General features: G+C 45.2%; 1 protein-coding gene and 1 long non-coding RNA gene across 2 annotated transcripts in view; both read right to left on the reverse strand.

Moving 5' to 3' along the window:
• Positions 1–310: 310 nt before the first annotated feature.
• LOC135813173 (uncharacterized) lies at positions 311–2,359 on the reverse strand. The gene is made up of 3 exons (XR_010552989.1): positions 2,276–2,359; positions 1,948–1,979; positions 311–422 (listed from the first exon to the last, which is right to left on the reverse strand). It is a non-coding gene; the product is annotated as an uncharacterized LOC135813173 (long non-coding RNA).
• Positions 2,360–14,504: 12,145 nt separating this feature from the next.
• LOC135812977 (neurogenic locus notch homolog protein 1-like) overlaps positions 14,505–17,270 on the reverse strand; it is a 73,237-nt gene continuing 70,471 nt past the window's right edge. Inside the window, exon 11 of the mRNA XM_065326196.1 lies at positions 14,505–15,255. The gene's annotated coding sequence lies outside the window, so the exon portion shown is untranslated. The remainder of the gene's footprint in view (positions 15,256–17,270) is intronic.

Consider the following 17,270-nt stretch of genomic DNA (forward strand, 5'->3'; position numbering starts at 1 on the left):
TGTACTCTTGATCATATCAATACCGTATTACGCATTGATTTGCTAGCCTTTTTTTGCAGAAAATGGCACTAGCATAATGCATGTTCTTCTGCGGGGAAACATGTGAGTAGTGGTGGTGATACTTTTTTATACGGAGGTCATTCTGTGCATGTTGCTGTTGCAGAATTTCATGACTCATAAATTTGTCTTGCCTTTCAGATAGTTCAGATTTCCCCACCCTCGATCAGATTTATTTGAGAAATGTAGCCATGCGGTGCGTGTCGCAGATATTTTTGTTGATTCTGTGTTTATTATGGTTTATAATCATGGGTTATCGTGATAAGGTCATCCAGCATCATATTGCCCTGAAATCGTAATCCTGTTGATGTCGATACAACTTTTGGAAGTAGTTCAATGACTTCAAACTGTTAGTCCACGATTTTCTAAAACAACACAGCAAAGGAGGAACAATAAACATGTATTAAAATGTAAACAAATACATTGTTGAGTCCGACACATCGTTCCAACAACTACACTGGTCCTGAGGATAAAAGGGGCAAGGCTATGGTTGGAGGTTATTATTATCAAATTGTCAAATTTTTGATAGGGCAATCCCCACAGGCCCAAGGCCTTCGTACAGGGTACCCTGGAGGTACTGAGAAATAAACAAGGCACTCCATAATAATAAAATGCTACACATCTTTTGGTGAGTATGAATGATATCCAGTCGAACCTCTTTAGGACGAACACCAAGGGACCGATGGTATTTATTCTGTGAGTTTGTCTTAACCTATTTTATAACCAGTGAATACAATTATTTCTCCAATAGACATACCGTATATTCTCTATTATAATGTAAACAAATACATTGCTGAGGCCGACACCTCATTCCAACAACTACACTGATCCTGAGGATAAAAGGGTCAAGGCTATGGTTGGAGGTACTGATACTGAGAGATAAACAAGGCACTCCATGATAATAAAATCTTAAATATATTTTGGTGAGTATGAATGATATCCAGTCAAACCTTTTTTAGGACGAACACCAAGGGACCGATGGTATTTATTCTGTGAGTTTGTCTTAACCTATTTTATATCCATTGAACACAAATATTTCTACAATGGAGATACGAATAGATTTCTTCTACAGCGAAAGATTCTAAGCCACACCGACTCATTGACTCGTCTCGTATGAAACAAAAGAGTCACTAGAGAGGTTCTGCAAAACGAAAATGCGTACAAACTTTCGCTCTACATCATGAAGTGCGAAACTTCGCACGAACTTTCGCAACTTTGGACGCGAAACTTGCAGGGAACGCGAAATGAACTGTCATAGGAAATTTCGTGAGATCGGGTCATGGCGTCCGTGCACTTGGCCCGCGTAAACTACGAAAATGTGCAGAACGCAAAGTTCGCGCAAAAATTCGTACACACTTTCGCAAGGACTGTCGCGAAACTTCGTTCGAATTTTCGTTTTGCAGAACCTCTCTACTGAACGTTTCTTTAGCAACATGACGGCAACTGAAACAGCAACAGAGAAAGTACGATACATGTTCTGCACATTCTTGCAGGTACTACAAACAGATTGCAGATCGTAATTCTTGCTTTGGCGGCACGAAACTTTATTTGGGGCAATGCCATCTCGACGGTACTCACAAATCAAACAGCCCAGATTCGAGTAAACAAGTCCAATCATACAAGTACGAGATTTTCACGAGACGACACTGCACCCATTGGCTTGTTTCGTATGAAGCAAACAAGTTACTGAACCTCTCCACAATGGAGATTTTCCCTGATATGCGAATTTATTTGGCAAACTCGGTCAATGAGTCCTTGAACCTTTCCCTCCAGATTGGGAACTGCCAACGATAGTATGCCACTGACCAGTGCCTTAGTAGGCCCTTACTTGTAACGTACTAATGTCAATGAATATGAGTATTTTGACAACACATTTAACATAAGCCTTACCGTCAAGAAGGTGAACTCGCCTTCTTCGCACACTGTAGGCAAGGGCAAAGAGATAAAAATGGATCAAAATCCGAATAAAATCAGCACACGTTTCCGTAAATGAAAGGGTGAGTATAAGCAAATGAATCGAAGGAAACTGGTCAACTCAGAGATCACCTGTCATTGAGTATTCCGTAACAGGAGGCCTCGGCAGCGGAAAAGCTAAATTTAGAAAGGAGATCCTGTCAGCTTTTCCATTATTTATTGCATTCCGCCCAAAATCAGCACACTTTTCGTAAATGAAAGAGTCAACACAATCAAATGATTAAAAGGGAACTGGTCAACTCACCTGTCATTGAGTAATATTCCGCGAAAGGAGGTCTCAGCAGCGCCGAAACGAAATAAGCCAGGCCAGGAGACGAATATCCGAAACAGCTCATGCAAGAAGCAGTTCCAAAGAAGGAAGTTCCTCGTGCATGCACATCCGAAAAGGCAACAACAAAAAGTCTGCAATGCACACGCATGCGGCCAGCCGGCCGCGCGATGGTAGGAGCCGTGGAGTAGCTCCCTAGGCCCTTGTCCAGGACCAGGTACCGAGCATCTTACGTGGAATCTTACGTAGCTACGTAGACAACGTGTCTGAATAGCGGTGTCGTTAGGTAGCGCCATGTGAACACAATAATAGAAAAGCTGACAGGATCGCTTTTCTAAATGCTCCGGATATGATGAAGCAGTTTGTCCAGTGATCATGAGAAGGAAAAAAAAAGATATTTTTTTACTTTTCTTATACATTCGATTCTCTATAGTTCTTCCATATGGCATCAAGTCTTTGTTGTGATTTTTTACACTTTGGAATGAATGGTTTGATCTTGATCACATCATCTTCATCATCAATGAGTTTCGAAAGTAGGAATGGATAACTCACTTTGACTTTTTTCTCTTTATTTGCTACTACCTTGATCCTCTGAATTTTATCAACAAGATTGTTGAATGGGGTTTTGCTAAGATATTTTGGTAAACCAACCTTGTTCAGGGTTATCTCCAATCTTGTTTCGATTCCTGTTCTGGTTTTGGATTTTTCTATTTCTTCGAAGAAAGATGTGGTATCATACAGATCATTTTTCTTCATCTCATACACCTCAAGATCCTCTGGAGTTACTTCATTTTCCAAAATCATCAATTCTATATCTGTAGGAAACCATTTCTGGTTTCTATAGTCAATGTAGTCCGCTATCATCTTATCTTTCCTGGTAGAGTGTTCATCATCTGTCCATGTATCCATCACCTCTTCTTCTTTGTTTGTGGAGTAGTCGTCATCAAACCACGCATTCATGATTTCACTTCTAAAAAAAAATTTTTTTGCTTTTTGTTTTTGTGAATTGTTTGACTACTTTTTACAAATCGTTTGCTGAGAATTTCACTTCTTCTTTCTGGAAATGCTTTATAGCAACAACAACAAGTTTGAGACTGAGAGTGTCATCGGTCTTGTCTTTGTAAACCCACTTCAGGTGAACGATACCATTGACGGTGTCACCTTGCTTGATCTTGTTGGTTTTTGATGGTTTGTTGGTTTGTTGTCCGCATCAAAGATTGTACAATCAGGAGAAATCTGGAGAAACAGTATTGGGTGGTCACACTTTGCTGTGTTAATCCTACTTCTAATCGTATTTCCTTTGGATTCTATCTGCTTCTCGATCCGACGGATGGATTTACAAATGTCACTGTCAGAAGAAAATTTCAGAGAGTCCTCTTGTCCTTTCTTCACAACATTCATGATATTTGTCTCATCAGTGAATTTTATGTATGGTTCCTTATCATTGATTGTCAGTGATCCACATTTATTCCCATCCTTGATTGTAATTCGACAATCAATGGAGTCAGTGAGAACATCAGCTGTGGTAAACGGGGTTGGCTTCTTGCTTGTCATCTTGGAAAGTTTGTGTAGAATCGTTGTTTATACCTATGACAACCGTTCCTCTAATATAGAATAATTAGGATCCTCATCCAAAGCTGAACCACCCAAAGTTGGCTCAGAAACCGACCCCACATCAGTCCTCGAAGTGAGCCAAGATGGGGGTAAGTGAAAAGGCTCAAGTTAGTTGACTCACTTTTCTGGGGCTGGGTTGAGCCAACATGGGATCAGTGGTTGGAGTTGTAAAATTAGTACTTTGAGGTGTAAAATTAGTACTTGGAGTTGTAATATTAGTACTTGGGTATCTATCCTTTAGTATAGTAGTATAGGGGGAGGGGGGAGACTTTGGAGGGAGGCCCGAAGGGCCGATCGAGAAAGTCGATTTTGGACCACCTGGAAGGTGGTCCAGAACCCCCTCCCCCTATACTACTGTGGTCTTAGAGCTGTTTAGCCAGGCACGGTTGTGAACGTTAAAGTCCCCAGCAAGAATGAGACTAGCGCCGTGTTGACGGGCCAAAGGAAGGGTGTCGTCGAGATGATGGATAAGTGAGCGGTCACCGGGCCCGCAAGAACCCGGCCGGTAGACACGTCCCAGGACAATCTTGTGCCCGGCGCTGAGCTGGGTGGATACCCACATGACTTCATGCTGGGGGGCGGCCAGTTCATCGATGATCAAGGCTGGGAGAGTAGATCGCACCCAGATTGCAACTCCACCACCGTGTGCTGTGCGGTCAAGCCTGAATGGAGGGCTATAGCCCGGGAATATCGTGTCCGACACTTGGACCTTCTCTGTTGTGAACTTTGTTTCGGTTACCACTGCGACGTCAGGGTTGTGCTGTAGCAACGCGTGCTGGAAGTCGCCTAACTTGCTACTTAACCCGAACGCATTTGTGCACAAGAGGCGAAATGGAGCAACCATGGAAGAAACAACAAGAAAAAAAACGAAAAAGCAAAAAAATACCAAAATGTAAACCTAGAGCTAAAGTTCTTAAAGGGGAACTCCACGAAAAAATGAAACTTTGATAGCCTGTAGAGTTTCGGGCGCTGAGTCGAATGGTCTTGGTCCGAAGCCTCTACGACGAAGCGTTCTTGAGATATTTCACTTTGAAATTGCAAAAACGGGGGCCGCGCCCTGACGTCATGCGGCCATTTGGTTACATCATCACGGGCTGCCTACGTCATTGTGGCAAAGTCGTTTCTCTTCGCCAATCTACAAGCACTAATTTTAGTTGGTATTTCAAGGGAAGATGGGCGATTCCGAACAATCCTCTGTCCCCAGCAATGAAGGCAGCGATGCTGAGGCCAGTGAGGACGACCAACAGCCCACCGCCGCGTATGGTTGGGGCAGGGAGCCCAGATACTCTGCTGAGGAGCTGCCATCGCGTGTAACAAATGTTGCCGAGGAAGAAGATGCTTCAGCAGCTGCGTCCGACAGAAGACGAGTAGCTTGGCCACCAGAATCTCGATTCGTTTGGGACTCCGACTGGTGCGAGCGTGGACAAAAGTGTATAGCCATGCCCAGCCTGCGGGAATGATTTTGCTGGTAGGATGCTGCCGTCGTTGTCGACAAGACGGCCCAAGGTTTCTTGCGTAGCGGACCTCGCTGATTACGAGATCGTATCCTTGCATTAGGCTGTGCCCATCACTGCTCTTCGAGGTTATCTCGACATGCAGAAGCCGCCAATGCCAGTGACAGAAGAGTCTGACAATAGGTAAGCCTCAATTAGTTTGCCTTGACTTGTCTTGTGAGGAGCGCGTATCAGCATGATACACTTATTCTTATTTTTTTGGGGAAATTTATTGTTGTCAGGCGCACTACAGCAGGCGTCGCACAAGAAATACATTGTACTGGTAGTTATCACAAGTTTCATGCATGACACAAACAAATTTCTCTTTGCTCCGAGTATGTCTTGACTTATCTTGTGAGGATCGATGCGCGTAATGTTTTGTGTGTAACTTATTGTTGTCAGGCATAGCACGAACAACGTTGTTCTGTACTATAGTGCTATCACAAGTTTTCATGCATGACTCACATTTGTCTTTGTCATTTTCCCTTGGATTGGTACGAGATCTACAAAGTATGGTAGGTAGTGTTCTGTTGGTGAAGAGAGCACTGCACACAGTTTATGAGCACCATGGGTGCATTTGATCACACCCGAACCCATACTTTATCGTTTCAAGCGATAGACTTTGTCAATAAACTCGTTTTCTAGTATACCATGGCATGCAACGTACAAGCGTGGGGTCAAGAAAGTGTACACCAAAATAATGCACAAATTCTGGCAGGAGAGTAAGAAATCTGTACTTTCTGACCAAGACATCTCTGTACTAGTAGGTAATCGAACGCGTCCTAATCAGTATTCATCCCCCAGATCGTTGGAATTCAATTTGAAATCAGCAATTATGGTAAATTCTACAAGACCCTCCATCTTTGTACCAGTGGACACTAAATTAGTATGGCACGCGCACTGAAAGTGCAGGTAGGTACCGGTAGGTGCAATACAGCGCATATGTAGAGTAAATGAGTATTTGACTATAATAATTATTACGGTACAGCAATGTGGTATGTGTACAAGCACGAAGCACTCATCATACACATTCCATATGACGTTCTGTGTTTGTGTAGATCTCTACGCTATGCGGCACACAGGCAGTACACACTATGTACACGGCAAATTGGGCAAGCACGTTCGTTGTCGTCTTCCAGCCTGCGTTGTGAATACCATCAGGCAAAGATATCCAAATTCTGCACCACCTCAGCCTTCTCAGGAGGCTTCCACCTGGAATTTGGCAGGGAAACTCGCTTCTCCAAGGCAGGAACATCGAGGTTGCCATTTGCAACCGCTACCACCTCACACATGAGCTTGTCAACATACTCATAGCTCTTTCTGTCGTATAATTTCTATTTGGCCAGTCTTCTTTAGGGGCCGTCCAAGGTTACCAATTTCAAAACGAAATGTTTTCGTTTGTGGGTGGGTGGGTTTGACGGAGTTTCGTTTTGAAAATAATTATTGGTCTTTTTGGTTGTGCTGTGGCGACGGTTGACATTGATGTCGTCAAGAGCTGCGAGATGTGCGTGTCCAATCATCCCCAGAATTGAGAAACGAATGCGTTTGAGAATGTAGTTTGGCAGGACACTGTGATATACCTGCATGGCAAAAAGAATGTGGAGAAAACACACTTGCTTAGGGGCCGTCCGTAAATATCGATGTTTTTTTAGAGACGATATTGGTGCTTCTCTCCCTTGACCTCCCCTCCCTCCCCCCAGAAGACGCACATGTACATCTAGATCATGGAATCAATATTTTTGGATGCTCATGAAGTGCCCAGGATGTTGAGGGTCCGGTGTAGGCGTGAAAATCCCGCCGCACTCACGCAATAGGGCTTGAAAGTGATGACGTCAAAAACGGCCAGGGAGTACTAAGTTGACATCAGATTTCTATTTTGGATCCACTAAGGTGTGACTTTGCTATTGCCTCAGTATGTGGGTGCATAGCAACCCACTCATGTCGTATGCAGGGGTGACTTTTACTTCGCCACCAGTTGTAACCCCGCCCCCAGTAGCCAAATCAGTCAGTTTCACTGGTAACATCACCTTGCTGAGAGAAAGACGGCTTGAAATGTGCTTGGATCCATACAAAAACTGGATCCAAGTGGATCCAATTTTTGAATTTTTGAAATTGTTGCTATGCTGTGACGTAGCACTTTCAAGCCCTATAGCTGCATCGCCTGGCCTGGGGGGAGCGAACCGGGTTGGCGCTGCAGTGCTCACAGACATCGTGTACTGGTGTAGCCAAAGCGGCTACGCTCGGGCTTGAATTTTTTCAAATCCTTGTTCAGACAGTGAAGACTGGAAACTCTTGTGGAGTTCGTCCGTGTTTGTTCGCACTGCCTCTACGTCTTGAAAAAGGTCTCCTGCAGGCATCGTTCGGCCGATTTCCACAATCAATAGCTCATTCTTTTGCTCTTGAAATTCGCCATGGGCGTACAGCTTCCAATTTTTGATTTTGTTCTTGTGTCGCGAGTTTTAGCTCCGCGAACGGAAGCTGGTTTCACATTTCTTGTATAGCCATTTAGACGTCCGCGTGCAGGGATCGGCGAAACTTCAGATATTTACATCGATATTTTTCTGATGCTCGAAAAGACGCACATGGCTCAAACCCCCTCCCCCCCCAGACGCACCAATATCGTCTCTAAAAAAACATCGATATTTACGGACGGCCCCTTAGACAATATACTGCTGTATGAGAAAATGGAAACTTCACCGTACAGGACGACTCTTGTTCTCAATTGCATTGTTCGTTTCATTCCCTGTGTTGCCCATAAGAGACGGGAGCAAAAATGTTCAGCAGATGTTTGTTGTCTTCTGGCGTGGAGTGGCAGCATCATTAGATGTACACATAGTCATTTCACTAAGTACACCACTACTACAGCATATGTACTATCCTTAGGCTAGCGTGCGTGGGAGTGAGTTTGAGTATGTGGGTGCGTATGTGTGTGTGTTGTTGTGTTTGTGTGTGTGCACGCACACGCGCGCGCATGTGGGTGAAGGTGTGAGTGCATGTGTATAATATGTGTAGTTCCCACTGTATTCCTTGCACAATAGGTCTTCACTTACTTTTCTTTCGCATACAACCAGAACCCATTCCTTGTTCGAAATTGGATTTTTTTTGGCCTGGTGATCCCGCAAGCGTGGAACTCGGAGTGTAATAATTTTTTGTTTCACTTTGCTTGCACTATTCCTAGGCTGTCCAGACTTCTAACAACTGCTCTGAGTGATATGGTATTCATGCAACCATGCCTAGAAGTAGGGTAGCTGTTATAAATAGAGACATATCCACGCAATCAACTTACACTTGTTCAGTTTGGCAGGATTGGTGAGACAGTTCGTCGTGCATGCTGCCTGCACATCGCAAGCAAACAGTTCTGTAACCTTCGTACTTGCTGGGGGTCTGTCTGTTTGCGTCCCAGTTGATGACAGATGTGCACAGTTTGAGTACTGGTATGCGCAAAGTTACTGGGGTAATATCGTTCATCAGCTAGCTGCAGTCGGAGTTGATGGTGTTATGTACTCTTCTGATCCTGATGGGACGTATCTCGCCCTGCTTTCTCAGTTGCAGCTTGTTGAGTTCGCTTTGCTGGAGGCTCACGGTTCGGAGGGCACTGGTACACTGATGAGGGGTTTCCTGGACGGTGTACTCGTCAAAACTCGGCTCTCAAGTCCCTCTGGATCATAAATGCAGCGAGCAAACATAGCTCGTGCTGCGAAAATAGGCTTGAAATTTTCACGACGCATTGCAACATCTCGGCGCTTTGCCAGGTCTCCATCCTTTGGGAATCTGAGAAAACTAACCCCAGGAGGATGATGTGATACTGGCACAATCAACAACACAACAATTTGGCATTGCAGCGGCTCAGGCGACTTGGCAAACTACTTTCTGAAGTGACTTTCGTCCTGAAGAAAGTGAGATTCAAAATCCAAGTACCGTATATTCTCTATTATAAGCGCAGGTCTCCATTACTAGCACAGTCTCTAATACTAGCACACTGTGAGCACCTTTCGAAACATTATAAGCACGGTCTCTATTATTAGCACGGTCTTGGTGGAAATCAATGCGGCATGTATGATATCTAGCACGTATTTTTTCTTGCCCTGTATGGATGTATTGGTTGAAAAAATATAAGCACGGTCTCCAATATAAGCGCGGTCTCGAATATAAGCACAGGGTAGAGGGGTGTTCAAAAAATATAATCACGGCGCTTATAATAGAGAATATACGGTATTTTCGCACCATGCCACAATGACGTCACACATACATTGGTATGGGGCGTGGCTAAAATTGAAATATCTCAAGAACGCTTTCTCGTAGAGACTTCGGACCAAGACCATTCGACTCAGCGCCCGAAACTCTACAGGCTATCAAATTTTCATTTTTTCGTGGAGTTCCCCTTTAAAAACAAAAAAGTCCTGAGCGTGTTTCTAAGATTTAAAAACGCCAAGTGTTCTGCTTGCTGCCAGCTGGACCCTTTCTCTTCTTCTTTCTTTTGTAGTTGTGTGGTTATTGTGTGAGTGTATATGCAGGAGTCCGCGGTCATGTGAGGGGGAGTGATAAATGGAAGTTTCCGGAGGAGGAAGGAGGAAACTGTAGTTATCACCAACCCTCACCGCACCCAGCTCACGACGCTACGGCGTGCGACCTGAGCTGGGCGCCCTGCCGTGCAGTATGGAACTGTCCTCAAGCCAGTCACGTATTTGGCAACCCAGTGAGCTGTCTACCGGATCCCAGCGTTTAGAACCGCCAAATGCGGCAGGGCCAGTCTCAGGCTGGTCGCGTAGGCGGCAGGCCGGCGGGGTACGGCAACTCTGCATTCGCATTTGGATCACCGAAGTGATACAGGTGCTTCCACTGCACCCTGTGGCGCATCAGGGAGGCACCTGGGGCCCAGGCAGCCCGCCCGTAAGCGCACCACCGTATCAGGTATGCGCAGGTGGGGCAGCAGAGCAAGATGTGTGCCGGACACCCGGCGGTACCCACCATCATCCGGTCGACTTCATGGTTGTGCGACTTTACACAGCCGGCACTCATTACTTGCTATTGCTTGCAGAAGGCCAGGATTTTTTTGTTTTCGCTCTTTCCCTTCCTCCAGGCACGGCTTCATGTTAGAGCAGTAAATAGCAGTTAGGAACTCATCAAGCTGGACTCAGCGTGTCAAGTTTGGCATAATACAAGAAGCGCGCTATCCCTAAACAGTTGTGTGGTTATTGTGTTAGTGTATATGCAGGAGTCCGCGGTCACGAGGGGGGGGGAGGAGTGATAATAGGGAGGTTCTGCTATACGTGAAACGTAGAGAAATCACGTAGAGAGCAGGTGTCTGGGTTAGAGTCTACGGCTTCGCGTGTTTTGGCTCCAGATTTCTACGCAGAGATGGGGTTCTCTACGTTGTGGCACACGCAGAGAAAATAAGGACGTTTAGCAATGCGAAAATTCGAACTTTTGGTGGTGGTGATATTTCGCGAAAATCTATTTCGAAAAAGAAAACTTGTGAGGTTAAGGGCCTGGTCAGACTGCGGCAAAATCGAAATAATCCTGGGATTATAATCCGAATCTCCATAGTAACTTGCCGCCAGAGCGGCAAAAGCGAGAGTTGACGCTCCAAAAAAAAAGCAAGTACGGACCACGCTTTTCCGCTCCAAACAGGATTTGACGCTGATACGCCATTGACGCTGATAATCACTGATTTTTTCATCTCGATATCGAGGAGCTAATTGGCCGGGGACAACAACAAAACTCATAAGGATGGTTGCAAGGATTGCACTGAAGGTGTTGGCGATCCCCAAGGTGAAGGAATTTGACGTCGTTCGTGGAGATTACCACTTGACGCTCGAAATGAAGTTTGAATTTTCACTCTCCCCACGTGTGTAGTGTGATCGCGATTCAAATTCTGGACGCTGTTCTGTTTTCGTCAGGCAACCAAATTTTGCCGCAATGCGAAATGACTTTTTCTCAAAGTTATTTGAATCTTATAGTACCGTACCGTATATGCAGGTCAGTCTCAAGCAGGGGACTGTAAAATTACTACTCCCTGTAGTCAAATGCGTACCGAGAAAAGAGAAAGTTACTTTCGCAAATGAGCCGGGCCGTGCGAAAAGGGCCCTAACGATGTTCACTGTACAGTGCAGTAACACGCACTTGAAAGTTGACAGGTCGATTACGTCATAGTTCACATACACCACAGTATTCGTGCGCTCGCAACGCGAGTATGGTAAGCGCTAGGCTCTACAGGATAGCACAGTGCGATGGCCCAAGGTCCCAGCTCTACGTGGGTATTTCCCTTTTTCAAATCGGCCAATGTACGGCTGAGATCGAAAAAATTTGCGTCGCGCTTCGGGGAGCGAGCTGCGCTAGTTTGGAAATTTCTCGAGTGCGATTTTCCATCGCTGTTCTTGTTTTGCTATTCCTCCGCCGAGATGAGTATCTATCGACATTTCACTGTTGACGAAGCACTGAGCCTGGTCCTCACCGCCAGTGAGGATCAGTATCTCGCGCCCAGCGCTGAATCTGAATCCAATGCCGACACTAGCGCGAGTGATGACGATTCTGACGGAGAAGAAATTCGAGTGTCACGATCAGCTGTTCCACTTTCCGCTGCTGTCGTTGGTGTCTCCACCAGCCTTCATGGTGACGTTCCAGATGGCTCAGAACCCTGTGATGCGCCAGGATTGCCCAGTGAGGATGACGGTGACGAGCGATCGCTTCAGTACTGGGAAGGTGATGTGGACACGGACACAGCCGTCCATGAGTTTGTTCTGAAATGCTTTTTCGGTTCAAGAAAATCAAGAACCAGTGGGGGAACAGGCTGCTGCTGCTGCCCCTATGCAACAGGTTGGTGGCGCTGCTGAGGGACAGGCTGCTGCTGCTGCTGCTGCTGCTCAGGTGCGTGTTGCTGATGCTGGTGAGGGACAGGCTGCTGATGCAGCAGCAGCAGCAGCTGACACTCCAACGAGGTCCTGCGGCTGCACCAAAAACTGCCTCAGCAAGTTCCCATCCAGTGAAGTGGACGATGTCCAACTTACGATGAGAGGACTAGAAAAAGCAGAAAAAGGATATGCTGTTGATGGGAGTACTGTTGTCGGCGGAGTAGCGCTCTGACGCTCAGCGAGGAAAGAGAAGACGTGCAGCATTTGATTATTCGTTCCGCGGAGAGGTTGTATGTGCCGGAGCATTCAGGCAAATCTATGACGTGTCGCAGAGAGTATTGAAAAATATACTCAACCACCTGAAAAACTGCGGACCTGTGCCACGCATCAACCGTAACACGGGACGGCGGCCGCACAATGCCCTGACGTCTGCCATTCCTCTTGGTGGCATAAGTGATGACCGGGCGCAGTACTTGTACAAGGAGATCCGTCCGTTTGTTGCTGACCCGTACAAGGACGACCTCTGCCCACAGCCCGTACCTGCAGAAGCCGAGATGTCGGATTGACTTACACAGGAATCTGCATGACTCTTGAGGAACAAACAGGGATATAACAAGTTTATGATTCACTGAATGTCATGGGTTTTTTTTAATTAATTTAGCTGAGTTATTCTTGCCATTACGAACCGCTGTCAAATAATCTAGTTTCCATTAATTTATCAGCCGTTTACTCAGAAAATACCTTGAAACGCAGGTTACAAAAATCACTATAACTCTGGTTTGGATTGACATTTTTTGGAACGGTTTTTTGCACAGCAATCCTGACAGCTTCAGCTATAATATTGGACACTAAACTCATTTTGACAAAAATCATCATTAGGGCCCTTTTCGCGTGGCCAGGCTCAAATCACTGCAACTTCGCGTCCAAGTTTTCGAAGTTTCGAGCTTTTTTCCTGTACTCATTCCCAGACTCGAATTTTCTTTCGAACTTTCGCGTTGCTAAACGTCCTTAATGCTTACGGATTTACTGGGTATCGAACAACTGCATGCAGAAAACTGCCAAATATGGAAGGGAAATTCCCAGTACACATTCCACGTGACTTCTCTAGGTGAAGCGTAGAGCAGAACAGCATTTCTTTACGTTACGGGAACGCGAAGAAAGTTCGCGTGATTCTTTGCGTCGCGTTTGCAAAACGTAGAGCAGAACCTCCCCAGTTAAACTTTTATCTCCACGTAGATTATTTCCGTAGTTTTATCAAATTTGTTGGAAGATTTGATATGTGTGCGAACTATTATAAACCCGAATCCTGCCAAGCAAAGTTCCACGTCACATCGCACGTGTAACTTAACCTCTAAAAATTACACACAACGTGAGATTTGCACCACGTTGTGAAAAAAGACAAAAAACGTGCACTCTCTAGTTACACCAAAAAGCGCGAAACAAGACTTGATTTTTTACGCAGCTCTTTTAGAGCATGGTAATCATCATGTGCGTGTTTTGAAAATTTGAAATACCCACGGTGAAACATTCAAAAATGCAAACGTGCCTGTCGTCGATTGCAGCTGTGTGAACCCACAGAGTCACTTTTCTCGTATGTCACTCCCTGTAAAACGTGCAAGTGCCTGTCGTGTGAATACCCCATGAGGGTTATACGCCGTGGTTGGTTATAAAAACCCTGCAATCACCACTCCAAAGTGATCAATAGGGAGGTTTCGCTCCACGGAATTACGTAAGAAAATAACGTAGAAACTGCACGTAATTTTCAAACGTGAAATTCAGAGCTGTTGGGTTTCGCTCTACGTGATTTCTCCACGACTGCTAAACATGCCTTGTTGCTTTGGAGACGTGTTGGCTGCATGTGCCCACCGCATGCACCACGAACCGAAACCGCGTTTTCCATCGTATTTTGCATGTGATGTACGGTGTGTGTAGATCTACCTTGTGTTTCGCGCGGCTTGAACTTTGCCATGGACAAGTCCTGAAAATGCAAAAAATATTTCAAAAAGTCCTACGGAGGCCGTAACGTAGGAAACAGCTTTCCAACGGAAATCCGTAGAGAGTTTTACTTATGAAAGCGGCCCTCGCTCCCCGGCGTGGACGACATACGGATTTTCATACGTAATTACGTAGAGCGAAACCTCCCTATTGGCTGCCCCAGCCATGTACGAGTTGCTTGGAATAAAACTAATGATAGGGAAACTCCCTATAAACCACAACACAACCGCTCACATAAATCTCGAAGTACTAGTACCCGATTTTTTTATAGCAAACTACTAGCAACAGACTTGGAGGCGAAATGTAATAGTGCATTGAGAATTATACTTATTCACAGATACCAGTGGAATTGAATCTACGATAGGCACCACGTGTTGTAAGAATGCTCACTCCAATATGGATGAAAATCAATTATTCTTGCTGAGTGCAACGATATTATTGTATCAACAAAAGTATAGACTCCTAATGACAAACTAACGTACTCGGAGGCAAAATGTAACAGCGCACAGAGCATATACTTCTTCACGGATTTCAGGGGAATTACATCTACGATAGGCACTATGTGCTGTAAGAATGCTCTCTCCGATCAATGGACAACCAACTGCGTTCTAGCTGAGTGCAGCGACATTAATCAACGAAAGTACAGATTGGCGATTACTAATTAACAGACTCGTGCATGCTTCAATTCAATCAATGCTAAGTTTCCTTATCAATATTTCCTACCAATATATCCTTAAGCCAAGATTAGCTTCATGCAAGTAGCATCAAAGTACAGAGAAGTACCAACACGAAATGAAATCAAGGCATCAGGTGACATCGTGTGAAATGCGTACTGATTATTACCTCTTACAGTCATGCATAATAATTGTGTATAGGTGTGTTGACATATGCATGCATGTGTATGCGTGGTGTAACACTACAGGAATGCTAACAATGACTGGAACTGGCCGTCAGCTTTTTCCACTTGCTAAGGCTTGTAGAAAGTCTTCCCACTGTTCCAGCGCTGCAAACAAAATGAACACAACACATTGCCCCTGTCTCAATGCAAGTTGGTATTGCTGTATTTTATAAGATCCTGATGAACAACTCTTTTCAAGGGCAGCTCCACCAGCAGTACTTTAAGGGACTGTGCTTCTGTTCCAGTTTGCATGTTATTTTGTTTACTGTACTCCATTATGAATTTATGTTCAGTATCTAATGGCATAAATCCTGTCATAAACTTATACTGGAGAGATATTCATATACTAACAGTTAGTAAACTGAAGAGCAGTATTTTCCAGTTATGCTAAGGTCGCCCGTAATTTTCGGGAAAATTCCGTCCTGATGCAAAAACAGCGGGTGGCTGGTCAGGTACGCGGGCGGAATATTTTTTTCGCATTTATTCTTACACCTGGTGCACTATGTTCAGTAGTGTAGGATGGATTGTTGCAAATAGCAGTCTTTCACTATGACGTAGAACACGCATGGGCAGTAGATCAACTGACCAACTTGTACCCCACACACAGACGTGAGATCTTACTTTTATATACCGTATTTTTCCGGTTGTAAGTCGACCTTTTACGACTTAAAATAGACGGAGAAAGGGTGGGGGTCGACTTACAACCGGGATTCGACTTATAACCGGGAGCTATCTGTATCTTACAAAAAATGATCTGCACTGCATGCACAAGTGCACCATGTGTACACATTGTTGCCAGTTTATTGGCATTTTTGAAGGATTGGGACGTTATACCCTCCATTACCAACCACACAACAAGCCGACCTGTTTGGGAGCTATTACGCGTTGTATTACCAGGAGATAGGCAACAATTGCCGCATACAATAATGCAATATTCTGGTCCAATGCCAGAGCTAGTATTGCAAGCACCGCTGTGCGTTAGTATGGCCAATGCCGACACTAACTGGGGCAACAATTGCCCGGTGAGAATTCAGACGTGTCAATACTCGAGCATGCAGTAGGGATGCACTTGTGGGCGAATATAGGCGCACTTGGCTCAATGCCGGCCTGACCCACGATCCCTACTGTTGAATTCAGATGTGTCAATACACGAGCATGCAGTAGGGATGCACTTGTGGGCGAACGTAGGCGCACTTGGCTCAATGCCGGCCAGACCCAGGATCCCTACTGTTGAGTTCAGATGTGTCAATACACGAGCATGCAGTAGGGATGCACTTGTGGGCGAATGTAGGCGCACTTGGCTCAATGCCGGCCTGACCCACGATCCCTGCTGTTCTCCCTTACGGGATGGCTTAAATGATGCACTTGCGAGCGAATATAGGCGCACTTGGCTCAATGCCGGCCTGACTCACGATCTTTACTGTTCTCCCTTTCGGGATGGTTTTGAAAGGAATGCTAGTGGGAGATAATGGGGTGGGTGGTGGTGATCAGAAACTGGCCGCGATAGTCAAACAATTTGACCGTCAGCACAGCAAAGCGAAGAGCAAGAAACAACAGCATGGCGAATTGGAGTAATGCGCATGCTCCGCACAGTACCGTGCGGAAACGCGGGAATTCGGAGTGCATGCATGTTATGCATGTACAAGTGTTGCTGATGGCAAGGATGTTGGTGTGTTGCTAACTCCACTGACCGTGCCATGCACGGAAACTTATAATTAAGTAATGTTGACATGTTGACATGATTTTTTGATGTGTTAGTAGCAGGAGGTGGTTTGTAGTGCTTCTTTGGGTGAAAACTTTAAAACGCAGAATTGAGACCTCCGGATACGGGGGTCCACCTATAACCGGGGTCGACTTACAACCCGTAAAAATAAGGTACTTAAATGGACGCAGTTTGTTTAAAATTTTCTAATTGGTACAAGAACGGGGGAAATAGAAACAAGTAATGGGAAAGAGAGGAGGGGGGCAGTGGGTCATACACAACTTTGCATAAGGACGGATTTTTAAGGTAGCTCAATTGGGTGTCACAAACTGGTCTTCTCAGCATCCTTCTGTGCAGATCATGAGTGGAGACATTATTACTTTCTGCGGCTCATGGGTTCGAGCCCGTCATGAGCGAC

This window comes from Sycon ciliatum, chromosome 3 (genome assembly GCF_964019385.1).
Source record: "Sycon ciliatum chromosome 3, ocSycCili1.1, whole genome shotgun sequence".
NCBI lineage: Eukaryota > Metazoa > Porifera > Calcarea > Leucosolenida > Sycettidae > Sycon > Sycon ciliatum.